Source organism: Xenopus laevis, chromosome 4S (genome assembly GCF_017654675.1).
Source record: "Xenopus laevis strain J_2021 chromosome 4S, Xenopus_laevis_v10.1, whole genome shotgun sequence".
Lineage (NCBI taxonomy): Eukaryota > Metazoa > Chordata > Amphibia > Anura > Pipidae > Xenopus > Xenopus laevis.
In genome coordinates this window covers 86252108-86269641 of record NC_054378.1, presented here as the reverse complement: position 1 = coordinate 86269641, position 17534 = coordinate 86252108, and the positions used below count along the sequence as shown (strand labels likewise).

At 39.0% G+C, this 17534-nt stretch overlaps 1 pseudogene; it reads right to left on the bottom strand.

Annotated features, from left to right (window-relative positions):
- The window catches only part of LOC108715003, a 33775-nt pseudogene extending 17863 nt beyond the window's left edge, over positions 1-15912 (bottom strand).
- Positions 15913-17534: the final 1622 nt, after the last annotated feature.

Sequence of the window (17534 nt, the reverse complement as noted above, 5' to 3'; positions counted from 1 at the left end):
GACGCGATTGTCGCAGATCCGACTTCAAAGTAGCAGAAGCGCAATGTAAGCGCTGCTGCTGCTGGCTTACCTCCTCCTCGTCGCACCACGCGCCCAGTCACTTCCTGCTGCGCAGTAACTCTGCAGACACGCTGCCAGGAGTCGTCCTTCGGTTCCAGCGATCCTCCTGCTACAAAAACGGTAAGTGCACTTTTTTTTACACACTTACCTGCACTTACACATACCTACAGTACATTTATACACTTACATGAACATTTTAGTAAAAATTTGTGTTTTTTTATTTTTTATTTTTTTATTTTAGCACACTTAGTCGATTTTGTACACTTATTTACACATAATTACATGTATTTGCACACTCAGACAACTTTTATTAGTGCACAAATATGTATACACAAAAACTCACAAACAGGGTTTTTTTTTTTTTTTTTACTTATTCATTGTACTGTTTGTTTTGCCTAAAAGCATGTTATTTTGACAGCGTGACTATTGGATAATCGATTTCGGCCACTAATTACGCTGCCGGATCAATTATTTTGTTATTTCATTGATTTACGCTATTTTTGTGGTTTTATTGCAATTTTATCCATGCATTATTGTTCCTTATGTATCTTTAGTATAGTTTTGCTGTTTGGTGCTTTGGTATAGAAAGATTTATTTTACTTAGTTTGATTCGCCAGAATATATGCTTTCCAAAAATATATGGGTTTCTGGGGGTCTTTTTACAGTTTTGGGGTCTTATGGCACATAACGCACAGTTGGGGCTCTCTTTTCTGCAGCTTAGTTGGCTAGCGTGAAAATTCATAGGCATGTTTTTCATTTGGGGTCTGTACACGCCACATACTTTGGTAAATCTATGCATATTGGGCATCAAACTATTTAGTAGACCTCTGACGTCCATATTTAGGGTGATTTTTCTTTATACGTAAAACAGTGTGTGTGATAAATGCGGCAAACTGCAACAATTTTAGGCGATTTTCAGAAATGTAAAAACCTCTGCGTTTAGAAAAGCTTTGCAGTTTGGTGTAGAAAGACGTCTTTATCTTTTTTGGATTCGTCAGAATGTGTACTTTCCAAAAATATATGGTTTTGGGGGGGTCTTTGCTGTTAGGAGGGTCTTGAGGCATATAATATGAAGTCAAGGGTCTATGTTCACAGAAGGCGAATCGGCAGCAGAGAAAAATCATATGCACTATTTTCATTTTGGGTCCGCACATGCCAGCTGCCTTGGTATATCAATGCATATTGGGCATCAAACGGTTCAATTGATCCTTGGCATCAGTATTTATGGTGTTTTAGAATTGTATGTAAGAAATTGGGTGAGATAAATGCGGCCAATTGCAATATTTTTAGGCAATTTTCAAAAATGTAAAAACTGTTGCTTTTATCGCCAAATTTAGGAAAGGCTTGCGGCTTGGTACTTTGGAGTACAAGGACATGCATACCCAATTTGGATTCGTGGGAATGTATACTTTCCGAAAATATATGGTTTTCTGGGGTGAATGCACTTTTTTTTACCTTTGCTCCCCCCAAAACTATGTATATGTGTTGATTTTGCAGTACCTGAAATGACAGACCATATGGGGGTCTTCCTTTTGGGGCCCCTATATGCCACGTGCTTGGGTACATCTATACATATTGGGCATCAAACTGTTCAGAGGACCCTAGGCTTTCATATTTGGGGTGATTTGTCTTGATACCTAAAAGTATGTGGGTAATACGATGCTGCAGGGTAGATATTTTGAGGTGATTTTTGGAAATGTCACCTAAATCACCAAATTTAGGAATGATTTGTGGCTTGGTACTTTGGCGTAGAAAGACATGCATACCCAATTTGGATTCGTTGGAATGTGTACTTTCCGAAAATATATGGTTTTCTGGGGTGAACTTACTGTTTTCTACTTTTGCCCCCCCCAAAACGATGTAAATGTGTTGATTTTGCAGTACCTGAAATGACAACTATATGGGGGTCTTCCTTTTGGGGCCCCTGTATGCCACGTGCTTGGGTACACCTATACATATCGGGCATCAAACTGTTCAGAGCACCCTAGGCTTTCATATTTGGGGTGATTTCTCTTGATACCTAAAAGTATGTGGGTAATACGATGCTTCAGGGTAGATATTTTGAGGTGATTTTTGGAAATGTCACCTAAATCACCAAATTTAGGAATGATTTGCGGCTTGGTACTTTGGCGTAGAAAGACATGCATACCCAATTTGAATTCGTGGGAATGTGTACTTTCCAAAAATATATGGTTTTCTGGGGTGAACTTACTTTTTTCTACATTTGCCCCCCTCAAAACAATGTAAATGTGTTGATTTTGCAGTACCTGAAATGACAGACCATATGGGGGTCTTCGTTTTGCGGCCCCTATACGCCACGTGCTTGGGTACACCTATACATATTGGGCATCAAACTGTTCAGAGGACCCCAGGCTTTCATATTTGGGGTGATTTGTCTTGATACCTAAAAGTATGTGGGTAATACGATGCTGCAGGGTCGAAATTTTGAAGTCATTTTTGGAAATGTCCCCAAAATCACCAAATTTAGGAATGGTTTGCGGCTTGGTACTTTGTAGTAGAAAGACATGCATACCCAATTTAGATTCGTGGGAATGTGTACTTTCCGAAAATATATGGTTTTCTGGGGTGAACTTACTTTTTTCTACCTTTGCCCCCCCCAAAACGATGTAAATGTGTTGATTTTGCAGTACCTGAAATGACAGAACATACAAGGAGGGGTCTTCATTTTAGGGCCCCTATATGCCACGTGCTTGGGTACACCTATACATATCGGGCATCAAACTGTTCAGAGGACCCTAGGCTTTCATATTTGGGGTGATTTCTCTTGATACCTAAAAGTATGTGGGTAATACGATGCTGCAGAGTAGATATTTTGAGGTCATTTTTGGAAATGTCACCAAAATCACCAGATTTAGGAATGATTTGCGGCTTGGTACTTTGGCGTAGAAAGACATGCATACCCAATTTGGATTCGTTGGAATGTGTACTTTCCGAAAATATATGGTTTTCTGGGGTGAACTTACTGTTTTCTACTTTTGCCCCCCCCCCAAAACGATGTAAATGTGTTGATTTTGCAGTACCTGAAATGACAGACTATATGGGGGTCTTCCTTTTGGGGCCCCTGTATGCCATGTGCTGGGGTACACCTATACATATCGGGCATCAAACTGTTCAGAGGACCCTAGGCTTTCATATTTGGGGTGATTTCTCTTGATACCTAAAAGTATGTGGGTAATACGATGCTGCAGGGTAGATATTTTGAGGTGATTTTTGGAAATGTCACCTAAATCACCAAATTTAGGAATGATTTGCGGCTTGGTACTTTGGCGTAGAAAGACATGCATACCCAATTTGGATTCGTTGGAATGTGTACTTTCCGAAAATATATGGTTTTCTGGGGTGAACTTACTGTTTTCTACTTTTGCCCCCCCCAAAACGATGTAAATGTGTTGATTTTGCAGTACCTGAAATGACAGACTATATGGGGTCTTCCTTTTGGGGCCCCTGTATGCCACGTGCTTGGGTACAACTATACATATCGGGCATCAAACTGTTCAGAGGACCCTAGGCTTTCATATTTGGGGTGATTTCTCTTGATACCTAAAAGTATGTGGGTAATACGATGCTGCAGGGTAGATATTTTGAGGTGATTTTTGGAAATGTCACCTAAATCACCAAATTTAGGAATGATTTGCGGCTTGGTACTTTGGCGTAGAAAGACATGCATACCCAATTTGGATTCGTTGGAATGTGTACTTTCCGAAAATATATGGTTTTCTGGGGTGAACTTACTGTTTTCTACTTTTGCCCCCCCCCAAAACGATGTAAATGTGTTGATTTTGCAGTACCTGAAATGACAGACTATATGGGGTCTTCCTTTTGGGGCCGCTGTATGCCACGTGCTTGGGTACACCTATACATATCGGGCATCAAACTGTTCAGAGGACCCTAGGCTTTCATATTTGGGGTGATTTGTCTTGATACCTAAAAGTATGTGGGTAATACGATGCTGCAGGGTAGATATTTTGAGGTGATTTTTGGCAATGTCACCTAAATCACCAAATTTAAGAATGATTTGCGGCTTGGTACTTTGGCGTAGAAAGACATGCATACCCAATTTGGATTCGTTGGAATGTGTACTTTCCGAAAATATATGGTTTTCTGGGGTGAACTTACTGTTTTCTACTTTTGCCCCCCCCAAAACGATGTAAATGTGTTGATTTTGCAGTATCTGAAATGACAGACTATATGGGGGTCTTCCTTTTGGGGCCCCTGTATGCCACGTGCTTGGGTACACCTATACATATCGGGCATCAAACTGTTCAGAGGACCCTAGGCTTTCATATTTGGGGTGATTTGTCTTGATACCTAAAAGTATGTGGGTAATACGATGCTGCAGGGTAGATATTTTGAGGTGATTTTTGGAAATGTCACCTAAATCACCAAATTTAGGAATGATTTGCGGCTTGGTACTTTGGCGTAGAAAGACATGCATACCCAATTTGAATTCGTGGGAATGTGTACTTTCCGAAAATATATGGTTTTCTGGGGTGAACTTACTGTTTTCTACTTTTGCCCCCCCAAAACAATGTAAACGTGTTGATTTTGCAGTACCTGAAATGTCAGACTATATGGGGGTCTTCCTTTTAGGGCCCCTATATGCCACATGCTTCGGTACACCTATACATATTGGGCATCAAACTGTTCAGAGGACCCTAGGCTTTCATATTTGGGGTGATTTGTCTTGATACCTAAAAGTATGTGGGTAATACGATGCTGCAGGGTAGATATTTTGAGGTGATTTTTGGAAATGTCACCTAAATCACCAAATTTAGGAATGATTTGCGGCTTGGTACTTTGGCGTAGAAAGACATGCATACCCAATTTGGATTCGTTGGAATGTGTACTTTCCGAAAATATATGGTTTTCTGGGGTGAACTTACTGTTTTCTACTTTTGCCCCCCCCCCAAAACGATGTAAATGTGTTGATTTTGCAGTACCTCAAATGACAGACCATATGGGAGTCTTCCTTTTGGGGCCCCTATATGCCACGTGCTTGGGTACACCTATATATATTGGGCATCAAACTGTTCAGAGGACCCTAGGCTTTCATATTTGGGGTGATTTGTCTTGATACCTAAAAGTATGTGGGAAATACGATGCTGCAGGGTAGACATTTTTAAGTGATTTTTGGAAATGTCACCAAAATCACCAAATTTAGGAATGATTTGCGGCTTGGTACTTTGGAGTACAAAGACATGCATACCCAATTTAGATTCGTGGCAATGTGTACTTTCCGAAAATATATGGTTTTCTGGGGTGAACTTACTTTTTTCTACCTTTGCCGCCCCCCAAAACGATGTAAATGTGTTGATTTTGCAGTATCTGAAATGACAGACCATATGGGGTCTTCCTTTTTCAGGCCTCTATATGCCACTTGCTTGGGTACACCTATACATATTGGGCATCAAACTGTTCAGAGGACCCTAGGCTTTCATATTTGGGGTGATTTGTCTTGATACCTAAAAGTATGTGGGTAATACGATGCTGCAGGGTAGAAATTTTTAAGTGATTTTTGGAAATGTCGCCAAAATCACCAACTTTAGTAATGGTTTGCCGCTTGGTACTTTGGTGTAGAAAGACATGCATACCCAATTTGGATTCAGGGGAATGTGTACTTTCCGAAAATATATGGTTTTCTGGGGTGAACATACTTTTTTCTACCTTTGCCGCCCCCCAAAACGATGTAAATGTGTTGATTTTGCAGTATCTGAAATGACAGAACAAATGGGGGGTCTTCCTTTTGGGGCCTCCTATGCCACGTGCTTGGGTACATCTATTCATATTGGGCATCAAACTGTTCAGTGGACCCAGGATTTTATATTTGGGGTGTTTTACATTGATACCTAATGATGTGTGGGAGATATGTTGCTGTAGAGTGGAAGCTTTGAGGTCATTTTTCAAAAAATTCACCAATTTCTATAAAACATTATAACTTTAGGAAACAATTGCAACTTGGTGGTTTGGAGTACAAAGATATTTCTACCCATTTTTGATTCACCAGAATCTGTTCTTTCTAGTAATGGGTAGTTTTCTAGGGTAAACCTACTGTTAGCGGAATGTTTGGCCTTGAAATCAAAAGTATGCCGTTTGGGAAGTGTTGCTTTGGAAATTTGGTTGTGTACTGCTTGTAGATTTTGAGCTATACAAGTGAGAAATCTCCATAAAACTATATATATTTGGTATTGTCGCGTTCAGGAGACATAGACCTTTCTAAATCGGCTGTGTTCTCGTACATAAAATGAATGATGTTTCTGATATATGTGATTGTTCTTCGTGCAACATGATTTTTTTCATTTTATTTGACACTTAGAATCCAATATTTTATTAGAGAAGTAGAATTACACCAAAATTCTTGCATATTGTGAAAGTTCAGGTTGTCCTGAAAAAAACAATACATTGTTTTCCTGGGTTAACTAAAAGACCACCCCAGGAAAGGCCCTTAAAGTGAAAGAGTGCAAAATATCAAAAAACTGCTTGGCAGTAGATGTTCGCATCTAGGACAAAACGGCTGGCAGGGAAAGGGTTAAAGGAAAAAGCTCCTGAGCTATAAAAGTACCCTGAAAATACACTAATAAGCTTTTTTTTTTTTTGCAGTCGCAGGTCATATAGAAGGGATAGGGATCACTGCTTTCAAATCTATTCCCACTATATATTTTTTGTTTTATAAACAGATTGCCTAAGCTGTGGCATTAAAGCTTTTATTTGCTCACTATATAGGCTGCATTTATATATATGAAACTATAATAATATAAATGGGGAATTATAGACTGAAGGGACCCCACTAAGTCTATGGCACAAAGGTAGATTTAAGGCATGGCTGTAAGCTGGGTTTTTAGGCGTTTTGCTCTATTGAATGTGGTTCTGCAAAATTTGCCAACTAAATGTTTTACTGTATATACCAGCACCCCTTAAATAATCCAGGGGTGTAGTTTGTGAGAGGCAATGCCAAGAAACTAGAATGTCATTATTTCAAATAAGTGAGATGTGGGCACAAGAAGTATGATTAACAGGAAGTAAGCACCTTCCAAGCACAATAAGCATAATGTAACTGGAAAGAAGCCAAATCACTTTAGATGCTACATAAGTTAGTTGATGGCACAATACAAATAACACTTTTTTGCATGATAGTTGACCTTTCCTACAATTAGTTGGCAGGATATGGACTATCACACAGTCACTCTTTTTCTGATTCAGTTATGAAAATTAGCATTACTGCAGTTTAGATATTTATAACAACGAAGTGCTTTTGTATATGTACAGAAGTGCTTTTACAGACTGATTTAAAGAAAGCACGCCTCTGCACAAGCAATAGCTTGTATGCCTTTTCACCTTTAGGTTCATAGTTATGCATTTTTACTCAGTATTGTGTAATAATAAATTGATTTATAAGATTACTGCTTTATTTTCTAATTGATATTAAAACAAATATAGTGGTGATTTATCTAGCTCAAAGACTAATGAAACACTGGGTGAATTTCCTGTCATGACTGAAAGCCAAGGTTTTTCAAATAATTATACGAGAAAGTGAGCATATAGTATAACAGCTAAAAATGGTCATGAAACTGCTCGGTAACTTATAATATCCTTATATTTTACAAGAGGGGGTACTTTATTCACTATATAATGGATTTTACAGCAGATACATTTTTCATAATTTGGAGCTTTCTAAATATTGGGTTTCCTGATAAGGCACCCTATATCTGTGCCAATGAGTAATTCACAAAGTAGGAAATCGGAAATAATCCTGATTTTATATGAAATGGGTATTTAAAGCGTAACTTAACAGGTGCTGAAATAAGTATTTGACAGCGGGTGAGAATCGCCAGCAAGAAGTCATTATGAGAATGAACTGCAGACAAAAAAGGTAAACATATTTCTTGTTAGTGAATGCCCTCTATCCATAGAGTAGATGGGACAAGCGGGAGAAGTTGTGTGTACACTAAGGATGGAAGGAGTGTTCAGATGGGACAAGCAGATGTAGCTGTGGGTACACTAAAGATGGAAGGAATGTACAGAACAGAAGGGACAAGCAGGAGAAGTTGTGAGTAACACTAAGGATGGAAGGAGGGTTTGAATGGGATGAGCAGGAGAAGTTGCAGGTACACTATGGATCCAAGGAGCGTTCAGATTAGACAAGCAGGAGAAGCCGTGGGTACACTAAGGAGCCGATGAGTGTACAGATGAGACAAGTGGGAGAAGTGTGTGTACAATAAGAAGTCAAGGAGTGTTCAGATAGGACAAACAGGGGAAGCTCTGGGTACACTAAGGAGCCGATGAGTGTACAGATGGGACAAGCGGGAGAAGTTTGTGTACACTAAGAAGTCAAGGAGTGTTCAGTTAGGACAAACAGGGGAAGCTGTGGGTACACTAAGAAGCCAAGGAGCCAAGGAGTGTTCAGATTGGACAAGTAGGGTAAATTGCAGATACACTAAAGATGGAATGAGTGTTCAGATAGGACAAGTAGGAGAAGTTGTGGGTAAAACTAAGGGGCCCATTTACTAAGGGTCGAAGTGAATTTTCGAATTAAAAAAACTTCGAAGTAATTTTTGGGTACTTCGACCATCGAATGGGCCAAATTCGACCTCGATTCAAATTGAAAATACTTCACAAATTCGACCATTCGAAAATCGAAGTACTGTCTCTTTAAAAAATGTTGATTTCGACACTTCACCACCTTAAACCTGCCGAATTGCTATGTTACCCTATAGGGACCTCTTAGAACCTATAGCCAGTATTTGGCTAAGTTTTGAGAAGTCAAAGGGTTTTTTTGTAAAATCGTATGATCATACGATTAAATCGTACGATTGTACGATCTTAAAAATCCTTCGACTTCGAATGTCGGACTACCCTATTCCATGGTCGAATTTCAAAGTTTTTTTCACTTCGAAAATTCAACCCTTGATAAATCTGCCCCCAAGTATGGAAGGAGGGTTCAAATGGGACGAGCAGGAGAAGTTGCAGGTACACCAAGGATCCAAGGAGAGTTCAGATTAGACAAGCAGGAGAAGCTGTGAGACTGTCTGTACTATGAACATCCCCATGCACTGTTTTATTGTAAAAGGTATATTTACAGCAAGGATGTACAATATCAATACACAGCTTAAGTAATATATATATATTCATGATCATTAAAAAGCCATATCACAACAATCCCTAGCTGTTTAAATTTGCCCTATTTCATTTCATCAAATTTTCCTGTGACTTTGCTGCAATTCATTTTATATCTATAGAACAAGATCTAGATTTGCATAAGTAGGGCATGTTGGAGTGCTTATTATAGCTTTTTAGGGGATTTTTTTCTGCATTCCTTCTAAAATATCATGCACAATCAGAATGGTGTGCAGAGTGGTGTGCACGTTCTGAGAATTAGTTTTCATCTTCTATTATTGTCTCCACCATTTTTTGAAAGAAATCAATAGACTGCTGCACTGCAATTCACTAGAACAAGAGGATTTCAGCAAACAGACTCTTTAACTTTCAGACGAGACCAAGTTAGAATCACATGATTTGAAAACAACATAGTCCCATGTGCTCCATGAAAAAACATCAGATAGGTGGTTATAAATTTCTACCTAAAACTAAACTACTTTTTCCAGCATGACTAAATGGGCCAGTTACACAAAAAGTAAAAATATTTCATGTGCATTTAAATATAATGTACTGTGAGTCTCAAGTTTACTTGAGAAACACTACTGCAGTTTATATAAATAACTTGTCCTTTAGCCGTCGGGGTAGCTATTCAAGTTGAATATGGCTTAAAGTTACACATTTACACAGGACCCCCTTTATCGGTTATTGGTAGTGTTTTTTATGTATATCTGAATGCAGGACCAGAACTAGGGGTAAGCAGAGTAGGCATGTGCCTAGGGCGCAAAGCTGGGGGGGGGGTGTCAGGCAGGGTCGGACTGGCTGGCGGGACACTGGGGAAAAAAAACGGTGGGCCCGACCTGCTCCCTGGACTCCTTCTCCTCACCTCCCTCCCTGAACACGCTCACGTCCCTAACGTGATGGATAAAGATACGTGTGCATGCGCATGCGTGTGTAGGGGGAGGGAGGGGCTAGGGGAGAGCGGACTTTGCGGCTGGGGGGCTCGGGGGATGGTGCGGGGGCCGAGGCTGCAGGCCCGATGGGCCCTGGGCCACCCCAGTCCGACTCTGGTGCCAGGCACATACCTTCTCTGTTGCTAACCCCATGTACGGTCCCTATCTTCCCGGTCTATTTTGGCTTCTGCATATGCCGAGGGGCAGTTCGCGCATGCGCACATCCTGCCGGCACCGGGACCGCCCAGGTTGCCTAGGGCGCCTGCCCGGCATGGCCCGGCTCTGTGGATGTCCAGTGTATACAACCATTTATTTGCAGTGATGTTGGTGCTTTATAAATACTCATTAGGAAAGGGGCTCCCTTTCCTAGCAGATGTATTATAGCTCACTCAAATAACGGTTTCCAGTATCAACAAAATAACTGCCTTTTGCACAAATATTGCAGGTAGAGAGACATGATCTCTGGTGATTTTAATAGAGTGAGCTCTAATACATCTTCTAGGCAAAAGGAGCCCCCTATAAGATACATTGGATTTAACTGTCAATGACTGACTGACTCCTGCATGAAGACAGAATGAAGAGAAACAGATGCTGAGAGGGATAGTGAACATAAACTTGATTATTTCAGAAACAGTACAGAATATTTAATTGATTGTATTTAGAAAGTTTCTTATTTCAGTATGATGGAGTTTATATTCAATTTTATTTTCCCCGTTAGTTCCCCTTTAAAGCTCACCATTAAGTTAACTTTTTGAACTGACTGAACATTCTGGGGTACACTAACTGAATCACTGTAGTACGAACATCCACATCTATCTATCTATCTATCTATCTATCTATCTATCTATCTATCTATCTATCTATCTATCTATCTCTCTCTCTCTATCTATCTATCTCTATATCTATATACTGTATCTATCAAAGAAATCCGCACTCATAGGTCTTTTGTGATGAAAAAAAAATAGGTTTATTCAACGTTTCGGCTCCTAGGCTCGAGCCGTCATCAGGAAGGGCTCGAGTCTAGGAGTGGAAACTTTGAATAAATCTATTTTTTTCATCACAAAAGACTTATGAGTGCGGATTTCTTTGCTCGATTGATACTATTATCTTCCTGAGTGTGACCTTTGTATACCCTTGAGAAAGGTCATGGGCAGTGACCTGAAATGTCGTATTTGTAAATTAAATTAAAAAAACATATTTTTGTTTGCACAAGACAACTGAACGGTTATCCAGAATGCTCGGGAGCTGGAATTTTGGAAAATGGATATTTCTGTAATTTGGTTAAATTTACTAGAAAATCATGTAAACATTAAATAAACCCAAAAGGCTGGGTTTGCTTCCAGTAGGGATTAATGATATCTTCGTTTTGATCAAGGTACTATTTAATTAATTAAAACAAGGTATTTAATTAATTAATTTGGGAGATGGCCTTTTACGTAATTTGGAGCATTCTGGATTACGGGTTTCCAGATAACGGATTCTGTACAGGTATGGGACCTGTTATCCAGAATGCTTGGCACCTGGGGTCTTCCGGATAATGGATCTTTCCTTAATTTGGATCTTTATACCACAAATCATGTAAACATTAAATAAACCCAATAGGCTGGTTTTGCTTCCAATAAGTAATAATGATATCTTAGTTTGGACCCAGTATAAGGTTTTATTATTACAGAGAAAAAGGGGATATCGGCCTGTAGGGATTCACTGTGTAAATTTCACAAGGGGGACCCGCCTGTCGAAGTCTTGTGCACACTATTGGAGATGTTGTAAACATATAACTATTTCCGATTTGAGCAAACCTATTTCCTGCAGAAAACAGGGACAGCAATGGGTTCCAACGTGGCCCCCTCTTATGCCAATTTGTATATGGATCAGTTTGAAAAGACATATGTCTACTCTAAATATTCTGAACAGCTTATATTGTATTGTAGATATATCGATGATATTCTGATGATTTGGCGAGGGGACCACGCTGGAATTCAGGCGTTTGTTAATGAGTTGAATGCTTTGCCTACCCCTGTTAAATTTACGCTGACTTGTGATAGGGATGAGGTTGACTTCTTGGATGTAAGGATATTTCGCACTGAGAGGGGAGTTGGTACTACGCTATTTCGTAAAAGTACGGATCTTGGCTGAGGAGCAGTAAGAATGGATGTTATAGTTGTTCAGGGTTCAAAACTTGTGGGTGTTTACTTACTGGTGAAACCTTTCCTCACCCACTTAGTGGGGAACGATTTTGAATTGTGGAAAAAATCAAAACTGCACACGCACACCCAGGCCCTTTCAAGGATATACTAACCCTGGTGCTCGGAAAAAAGGGGCTTCGGTAACCCCGCAAATGTACGAAGAAAAGATTCACCGGCACACAGGTACTGCTGGCAGGGTGAAAAACCCTTGCTTTAAAGTTTAATGGTGCGACATGCAAAGCATGGGTTTTTCACCCTGCCAGCAGTACCTGTGTGCCGGTGAATCTTTTCTTCGAACGATTTTGAATTGGACATAGGTTGACTTGCATCTCAGAATTTGTCGTTTACTGCATAGTATGCCCGTGTGGCCTCTATTATGTAGGTAAGTGCATCACGACATTCCGGATGCGAATGAATAACCACCGTTCTGTTATAAGTACAGCTTTAGCTACCGGAAGGGCGGACACCCCTCTGGCTAGACATTTTCTGGGACAGAAACATCCATTGCCTACACTACGAGCAATCCTTACTGACCATATTCCCCCTCTGAATAGAGGTGGAGATAGATCTAAACTTCTATTACAGCGAGAAGCCAAATGGATGCGGATCTTGGACACGGTGGCCCCCAAACGGCTTAATGAAATGTACTCTTTAGCTAGTTTCCTGTAACTTGAATTGGGCGATCTTAGTGGTTCCCTGTTGGTAGAATATAATAATCGACCCTTTTAGACTGATATTGATACTTTGGAATAGAAATATATAACCCCTTAAAGCTTTGGGATAGCGCAGTATGATATTAAGAAGTTTATAATTGTTGCTGTTCTGTTATACTGTTCCCTGATCATGATGTTTTTATTTATCTCTCTATATGGGTAGATTTGCTATAGCAAGGTATTTTAATATTTAATACACTGCACACATTTTTGTAAAAAAAACTTTTTTAATATATTCTTAGACGTTTTAATCTTGATACATGATCTTGTGTGAACACATTTATTAGCCAACACACTTGTGGGCAGGTGTTACTTGTTATTCACTTTATGTGTTTTACATATTGATGTGCTGATTGGATATTATGACTATTTAGTGATTTGTCTCACTTCCTGTTTTTCATCCTGACGACGGCTCTATGAGAGCCGAAACGCGTTGATGCACCATGCACGAATAAAGACACTTTGAAATTCATTCCATTATCAATGCCGTGAGTGCTTTCTTTGAACTTTTATTGATTTATTGGTCAGCACCAGGCGAGAATATTTTTGAATGGTGAGTGCAGCTCGATCCTGCCTATATATATATATATATATATATATATATATATATATATATATATATATATACACATACATATACACACACACACATACATAAGTAGAGCCAAGAACATGACCCACCTCTCTAAACGTGTATGTGTAAAGGTATTGTGATGGTAAATAGTTCTATGAATTGTAAAAATGTGCTTTTTATTCATGAAAATAAATTTTAGTACTAGAGGTCATTTTTTGCTACTAAATTCATTATATCAACCTTATGGTTTTGATTGGATATTAAAGGGGTTGTTCCCCCTAAAAACTTTTTCAGTTCAGCTGGTTTCAGACTGTTCACAGACAGGAACATTAAACTGTTACCGTAACTTACATTTTGGGAAAACAGTAAAAAAATAAAACATGGAAAGCAACTGAAAAGTCTTTGTTTATATTGAACAATCTGAAAATAACTGTTCGGAAGGTGAACAACCCCTTTAATCATGGGTAGTCTGAGGAGTAGTGCTGAAACTTTTTTTTAATTAATCTTTTTGACAGAGTTTGAAAAAAAAGTCAGAATTCTTTTATAATAATAAATTTGGATTACAGATGAAGTTATGGTTGAGAAACGCGCATGGTTGAGAAAAACTTTTGGATTTTCTCACCATTTTCTTGTGTAAGCAGATGTCTGGCTTCAATATCAAATTCCTCCTTGCTGATTTTCTGCTTAAACCAAAGTTTCAGGTTTGCCCAGTACCTAAAACCAAGAACAATGAGTATTTTTGAAACAAGTCACTACTACTACTACAACTACAGATTTTGGTCTTATCGCAGTTGGACCAACTCTAACACCAAAAAATGAACCTCAATTTTACATCCCCTGATTTTAAGTTTCCCCTCATTTAACATTGTTGTTTTGTGGTCCTACCTATATATTATGCATAATGCATTTCCCTGATATTACATTTTCCTGGATTTTGGTCTGGTCCCCCCCAAAAATGGGAATTCTACTGTATATATTGTTAGCATGCACTGGTAAATGCTGCGCTTTGCTTCAGAAAAGACTGCTATAGTTTATATAAATAAGCTGTTATGTAGCTATGAGGACAGTCATTCAAGGTGCTAGGAAAAAGGAGAAAAGGCACAGGTGGCTTTCCTTGTCCTTTAAGTACATAACAGACAAGGCATTTTATCACTGCCACAGCTCGAAAATTTAAACCACATCCTTTGGTAATTCTAAAACAAAATCAAAGTTAAACCACATGAACCAAAAACAATTGTTAAATACAATCCAAAATTAACTAAAGTATTGTTCTTAGAAACAGAATTGCTTCTGCTATAGAAGCTCTTAAATCTGAGTTGATTATTTTAAGTGCTTGTATTTAAAGTTATTAGGAGTCCACAGCTTTGCTATTATTAGATATGCCATCCCTTCAAAGCCTATTACATATGGTGTATTTTACACATCATCTATCTCCACCACCAAAGAACAGAAACTGCCCCTACCACCTCCCATTCATTTGCAATTGACAGAACAAGCAGGTTTGAAAAAGCCCTTACTGGCATAGTCAACAGCTTCCCAATTAAGGACATTTTCATGAGATTATTGCCTTGCAAGCACCTGCAGGAGTGCTTCCAAAGGCCTGGCCTGTTAACCTATAAAGTTTGATGTAGCGAGAGATATTCTGAGACAGTTTGCAATTGTTTTTCATATCTTTATCATCTATGGTTCATAAGTTATTTATATTTGTATTCAGCAGCTCTCCAGTTTGCAATTACAGCCATGTGGTTCTAGGTGTGGTTCTAGGTCCCAACTTACCCTAGCAACTATACATTGATTTGAATAAGAGACTGGACTATGAATAGGAAAAGCCTGAATAGAAAGAGGAGTAATAAAAAGTAATAATAAGAATAAATGAGTAATCTTACCAGCATTTAGTTTTTAGACAGGGTCAATACCGGCCGGATGGCAACCCTAGTTGCAGGTAGGGTCTCCACCCAGCCGGTATTTTACTGGCCTAGCCGGTAAAACACCTGCCAAGGCCTGGGCCGGTATTACAAATTTACCGGCAATGTAGCTTCTGGTAAATTTGTAATACCCATAATAAAAGCCCCTTTTTAAGTCACGGTCCGCCCTTTTGTTCCCGCAAAACAAGGTGGCAACCTTAGTTGAAGGGTGGAACTGCTCTGGGCTGCAAAACATCACTATAATTATCTAAAGATTGTGTAGTAGTTTGCCCTAACCCGTTATACCCTGTTACATCCCAAATCTGCCACAAACCTTCCTCTCTTCAGCCTGACTCCAGGAAAATCAAGACACAGACAAGCACAGCATTTCAAAAATGTCCGTACACCCATTATAGCATCAGATTTACAAATGTCAATAAATAAATATAAAGACAGTGGTGTTTCTTTAAGTGTCAGGCCCCGGCAAAAAATTTTGGGGCCCCGTCACCTGCTCCCCCCTCTCAGACGTGTCGCTGCCTTTCACCCACAGCATAAAAGCAACCAAGAGGCAAAGTTGTAGCAGCTGGGGAAAGTGGAGCTACCATGCAATATACCCTGAGATCTGGGCCCTCTTGTACTTTAGGTTCCCCGTGATCACAGGGTCTGCTGTATGGTTGTTACCCCACTGTATATAGAGTTAAGGTGGCCACAGCTTAGGGTTGCCTCCTAGCTGGGATTTCAATGCACAATTAACTTGTTGTGTTAATGTTTATTGTTGTAAAAAAAACATAAATAAACATTTTTTTTTAAAAAAATGGTTGATAAGTAGAGAAAAATCTTAATTTCTATGGTGAGTTTTACAAAGATTAAGTGACATGAAGTTAGAGCTACAGGAGGTTCCTGCCACATAAAGCTTTTAATCTAAGTATTGCAAATTAATGTAATAAAATTCTCAGAATGAAAACTATTTCACATAGACAGAGAAAGGACTGGAAGACAGACATATGGTTCCTATGTTTTCTAGAAAACAAAATACTGGTTTTCCTGTCTCTATTTTCTTTCTGTTTATTTAATATCGTTGATATAAGTATATGTTTATGAGACAAGATGGAAAAGTATTTCTTTAAATGCAGATTGTATTCGCCTTGTCTGGTTTATGAATTGATCAGTTTTTCAATCCCCCATATCTCCATATCTTCATTATGATTGCCTGAGAGGCATCCTCTTGTATGTAACACCTACACGCTTACTCAAGACACGAAGACAGTGTGAGTTCTTATGGGACGGCCCCACTAACACATAGAGCTATATATATCAGGAACTATCCATGTTACAAAGTTTTTGAAGTACTGCTCTAAGTCAGGCATTTTTACAAATGGCAAGTTTGCATACCATTGTAAAAATACTTTATTATAATACTAATTATTATAATGTTGATAATATTTTTACATTTGTTACCAATTTTTCTTTTCTCTGTAATGTAAAATATAAAAACAACAGCAACATAGAAAAGGGAACTAAACAGTATGCCAGTATCCCTTACACTTCCAAAAATCATGGTACTTGATGCTGGAGAATTTTTAATCATTGTATAGATTAAAATGAACACAGAAATTACTAAAAAATGCTAAGAATTATCCCAGGTTGACCTGAAAGGAGATGTTTCTGAGCTGACCTCCACTCTGCTGGATATGTCTGCACACAAGTGGAAACAGTCCAGATGGATGAAGCAGATCAGCAAAAAATACGCTGGCTGACAGCAGCGGAGCATACACCCCTTGTGCCTTTGCCCTTATCTCCAAGGAGTGAACTACTCAGCTTTGCTCCTATTTCACCTACTTGGGTGCTATTTTCGTATCTAGCACCAGTGTCAGACTGGCCCATAGGGATACGAGGAAAACTCCCGGTGGGCCCAGGTGTCAGTGGGACCTCATGCTGCTAAACATTTAGCCTATTTCATGTCATTCCTTATTTATTTGAGAACAAAGAGGCTAAATAGATGGAATAATAGATTATAGTATGTAAAGAAAAGA